We start from the raw sequence: 5816 nt of genomic DNA on the forward strand, positions 1-5816 counted from the left end.
TTCGATCAAAGATCACACTCGAGCATGGTTCTGAGGTAAAAAATCAAGTATTCGACTGAAGAAATGCCTTACATAGATAGAAGTAATGCCAATGAATGATCTTGACACAGTAGATAGATCTGCATAGTAATGGAAGGTCCTTCTGTACCCTGTATTCATTCTGAGTTGGTGGCAATTGATTATGAAATTGAATCCATGGCGAAGACTCCTAATTTTATCATTTTTGGTTCATGAAATAGAAAATCAAACAAGTCAACTCAACTCTATATGCTAGCTAGGCCACGTGGGCCAATTATCTCTCTTTATTCTACCACCTAGGGAGTCCTCCCACGGTTGACCAGCTTTATTGAACTAACAGCGCCACCCTTCGAATATTAACGCTAACTATGACAATTACACTAACTGTCAGTCGACCGTCAATCCTGACCAGGCTAGTGAGACATGTGTCATTAGGGCGCTATGTCACCAACGTATACATCATGCAGCTTCTTCATAGCGCAATGGCACCTGCCATCGATCGTCTTGATTTGATGGCCATGAAAGATCTGTCCCTCTTTACTGCACTGGCTGCATGGAAATATGGCCCCACCAGGACACATGGTTCCAGGACACTATGTCACCAATGTTATCTCCTGAGCAGTTCCTCATAGCACGATGGCACCCAACGCAGATCAGTCTCAATCTGACGATCATAACAACATCATACTCTACACATCATTTCCATTGAAAACTGTTGGGCCTGTGAAACACTGTGCTGTAACATGTACACTTGGAACCTCCCTATTGGCCATTTGAAGCGCCGACTTGGCAAATCCAAGACTTGACCCCACAAAGTGGCCATGTGTCTACTAGGCACCATGTCACTATGAGAAAATTGAGGTCAAATTCCCATAGCACCATAGCACCCAAGTGATGAATTGTCCTGTAATTTGCACGTAGCTCCCTCTAATTTACACGTGTCATCAGGGCGCTATGTCACCAACATATGCATTGTGCAGCTTCTTCATAGTGCGATGGCACCTCCCATCGATCATCTTGATCTGATGGCCATGAAAGATCTATCCCTCTTTACTGCACTGGCTGCATGGAAATATGGCCCCACCAGGACACATGGCACCAGGGCGCTATGTCGCCAATGTTATCTTCTGAGCAGTTCCTCATAGCGCGATGGCTCCCACCATAGATCAGTCTCAATCTGATGATCAAAACCACATTGTACTCTGCACATCATTTCCTCTAAAAACCATTGTTCCCATGAAATGCTGTGCACTGACATGTACACTTGGCACCTCCCTATTGGCCATTTGAAGTGTCGACCTAGCAGATCCAAGACTTGACCCCACGGAGTGACCACGTGTCGACTAGGGGCCATGTCACTATGAGAAAATCAATGTCAAATTCCCATAGTGCCATAGCGCCCAACTGATGACATGTCCTCTAATTTGTACGTGGCTCCCTTTGATTCGCCACCATGGCACCGAGCTTTCTGACTTTGTAGATGAGGTACAAGTGGGACCCAACTATTTGATCGCTCCTGCCATCGATCTGATCTTCTGTTTGGGTGCTATGTCACCAATGAAAATCTTGTGGGCTTTCCATTGGCAACATGGTGTCTTACCACTTTTTGAGACTTTTGGCCATCAGAACATGCTCGCCTGCCACTGTGAACACTTTTCGGTCCATCGGGAAACTTTTTTGACCTGCTGAAGACTAGGACGTGTTCGCTAAATGTTGACCCACCAATGCAATGTGTCGTCAAGGCACTATTTCGCCATCTTAAATCTTGCATAGCTTCGCCATAGCACGATGGTGCCATCCATTGATCTGCCTTGATCCGACGGCAAAGAACTTGTGGGCCGCAAAACATATGTTATAAGGTTCAGAACTTGGTATTTAATATTCCCATGGGTATTAAAATATTACTAATTGGGGAGGTGACCGTTGGGCGGGGTAACATTTGAATTTTGAAATTTTGCAGGGAAAACAAAATGTGGTAACATTCTGGTGACTCACAGGGGATGCAAGCCTGCTATGCATTAGACCAGTGCCTGCAAAAAATCCATTGGGCTATGGAGTCAAAAAATATGAACCTAAAAATTGCAAAACCCTAACCTGTCTGTGAGGAGATCAAAACATTGAAAACCCTAGCTCTGCAACTACAACTGGAAACAAAAAACAAATCTTTCTCTGCAACTTGAGACACCTTAAAAATTGCTACCTCACAGGGAGACGGCTATGCCTGCACACTTCTTGAAAAGTAGGAAATAACAGGAAAGAAACTAAACTACTTATGTACATGGATCCACAAATTTTCAGAAACAGGGCTTCAGATAGATCCCATTGACTAGAATGGGAAAAATCTCTCTATTTGGCCTGCTCAACTGAAATGCATTAGCCTATTTGCAACTGGCAATCAGATAGGGGCCACTCCATAGTGGGTCAAACTTGGAATGTCTTCCTAGTTTTGCTCTGTCAGAGTCCCACTTTAGAACTAAATCTCCTTCTCTGAAGGTCCTAACCCTAGTTTTCTTATCAAAACTCCTTTTCATCTACTGCTGATGTATCTCTAGGGTTTGCATAGCCTTATTTCTTTTTTCTTCTAGTTCAATCAAATTTGCCATTCTTACGGACATGGCATTATCTTCAATCAATTCTAGCTGATGAGCCAACTCCAAGGATGGGAATTCCAATGAAATTGGGAACCTGGCCTCCCTACCATATACCAGCACAAAAGGTGAATTCCCAATAGATCTCTTGGGTGTTATCCTATCAACCCACAGAGCAGTTCTTAATTTCTTATGCCGGACCCTTTGATTGTCTTCTATTGTCCTCTTCATGATTTTGATCAGATTCTTGTTGGAAGACTCAGCCAAACCATTACCCTGGGGATAGTAATTTGATGATGTACTCAGGTAGATATTGTGATTCATTGCCCATGCACAAATTTGGGTTCCAACAAAAGACTTGCCATTGTTCAAAATGATAGTAGAAGGAGCACCAAATCTAGATACAATTCCATCAAGGAATTCAACAACTGATGGTTTTGTGGCATCCTTCAAGGCAACTGCCTCTGTCCATCTAGTGAAATAATCAGTAGTAGCCAAAATCCATTTATGACCTGCACCAGATGGAGGATTAATGGGGCCTATAAAATCCAACCCCCACTAGGTAAAGGGCTAATCCACTGAATAGGATGAAGGGGGAGAGCTGCAAGCCTCTGTTTGCCTAAAAAGAAAGCACACTTCTCACATTTTCTCACATATCCATAACAATCATGGAACAGAGATGGCCAATAAAAACCAACCCTCATGATCTTCATGGCAATTGTTCTTGCAGAGAAATGGCCACCATCAAGGCCATCATGAAGTTCCTTAATCATCCTTTTAGCTTGATCCTCTTCAATGCATCTCAATAGGATCCCATTAAAATCCCTCCTGAATAGGATACCATCAAATAGAACATAGGGAATGGACTGCAGTCTATATTGTCTCCTTTTGGTTCTATCCAATCCCTGAGGGTATCCATTCCCTAATAAGAAGCTCTTCATATCATTTATCCAGTTCCTTGGACCATTAACGTTTCTTACCTCCTACTGCTCTATTATTACCATAGCAGCCTCTTCATCTAAATCCTCACCTGATAACATTTCTTTGCATAATCCTCTCCCTCTTACTAGCTTGGTAATCTGAATATTAACATCATACTCCATTACCTTAGTGATCCATCTAGCTCTCTTTTCACTAATATCCTTGTTTAACAAGAAGTCTTTTACACTGGCATGGGACACCAACAAATGGATCCTATTGTGGGATGAGAGGTGTTTGAGTTTCTTCAAGGCTCTGATGATCGCAAGGGCCTGCTTCTCAACAAAGTTGTACTTATCCTCATATTCCTTGAGCCCTTCACTAAAGAAAGCTATGGGCTACTCCTCATCCTTGTCATTTGTTTGAGTCAAGATAGCAGAGATACTTGACTCACCACCTAGAGTGTAGAGGATGAAATCTTTCTCAAAATTTGGATTCATGAGAGTAGGGGCTGAGGCTATGGCTACCTTGATTTCTTCAAAACTCTCCTTCACTTCCTTGGTCCATGAGAAGACCATACCTTTCTTAAGCATAGCTGTAAGAGGTTTCACCATGGTAGCAAGATTAGGAATAAACCTTCTTACAAAGTTTATCCTACCAAGGAAACTTTGCAGCCCCTTCTTGTGTTTAGGAAGAGGAAGGGCAAGTATTGCCTTTGTTCTTTCTGGATCAATGGTCAACCCATCCTTAGATACAATGTGTCCCAATAATTTTCCTTGGCTTGTAGCAAAGACACACTTGGCTGGGTTAAGGGAAACCCCAAACTCTCTACATCTTAGAAATACCTATCTTAGATGATCAAAATGATCTTCTACATTTTTTGAATATATAGTTATATCATCAAGGTATACTAAGACAAAATTGTCAATTAATTTTTTAAAGGTCATCTCCATTGCCTTTTGAAATGTGGCACCTGCATTTGTTAGTCCAAATGGCATCTTGTAATAAGCATAGGTGCCCCATTTAGTAGTGAATGTTGTCTTATATCTATCAGATTGTTTAACCAACACTTGGTTATATCCAAAAAATCCATCAAGAAAAGAGAATCTCCTTGACCCACTGACCTTGGATAGAATTTGCTCCATAGAAGGGAGAGGATGGTGATCTTTAAGAGAAGCCTGATTGAGGTCTCTAAAGTCCACACACACTCTGATTTCTCCATTTTTCTTCCTTACAGGGACAAGGTTAGCTACCCATGATGAGTGTTTGATAGGAAATATTATATTAGCTTCTATCAACTTGGATAGCTCTTTTCTCATTAGAGGCTCAATCTTAGGATTCACTGGCCTCTATTTTTTCCTTACTAGTTTGGCCTTATCAATTAAATCTATGGTATGCTGAAACAAACTAGGGTCAAACCCTTTTAAATCATCATATGTCCAAGAAAATACATCATTAAATTCTTAACATAGATGGATGAAGTTTTCTTGCTTAGTTTCAGAACATACCTTCCCCATATTCAGAAATTTTCCATCAGCAATTGTAATTGGGGCATAATCATCCTTTTCTGCAGCTAGATTCATTCTTTTGCCTCTTGTTTGATCATCAAGATTAAAGACACTCTACAAGGTAATGAGACCCTTGGGCAACTTGTTAGAACTAAGATGAATGATCTAATCACCATACTGATCTTGCAGTCTTGACGGGTTTCTATCTGAGAATTCTGCCTCATTCTACAAGAAACTCACAATTTTCTCATCAGAATCAAACACCTGCCAATGAGTGTTGTTGTTAGGGATGGTAGGCCTCACTACCACCCTTTTTTTTACTTCTTTTCTTCCTCAAGATCCCTTGCTACATCATAAGCTACACCCATTGCTACAAGTCTATCAACATGTCTATTTTCTTTCTTAGGAATGCTCTGAATATTAAATGCATTGAAGCCCTCAAGCAAATCCTAAACTCTGTGTTTGTAAGACTCGAGTAGGCCATTTTTGGTGATATTCTAGTTTCTCACTTGATTAACTACCAACCCACTATCCCCATATACTCTCAAGGCTTGAATTCCTCTCTTTTGGGCATGTAAGAGACCTTGAATCAAAGATTCATACTCGACCACATTATTAGTGCAACTGAATTGGAGCCTAAAGGAGAAGTAGTATCTTATTTGTGCAAGAGAGATCAGCATAACACCAGCCCTTGATCCATTTGTATTCTTTGAGCCGTCAAAGTACATACTCCATGTTCCACTTATATCATCATTAGTCCCGATAAGGTCAAGAACTTGAGCAT

Source organism: Cupressus sempervirens, chromosome 7 (assembly GCF_028749045.1).
Source record: "Cupressus sempervirens isolate cs-2001-9-10 chromosome 7, ASM2874904v1, whole genome shotgun sequence".
Classification (NCBI taxonomy): Eukaryota; Viridiplantae; Streptophyta; class Pinopsida; order Cupressales; family Cupressaceae; genus Cupressus; species Cupressus sempervirens.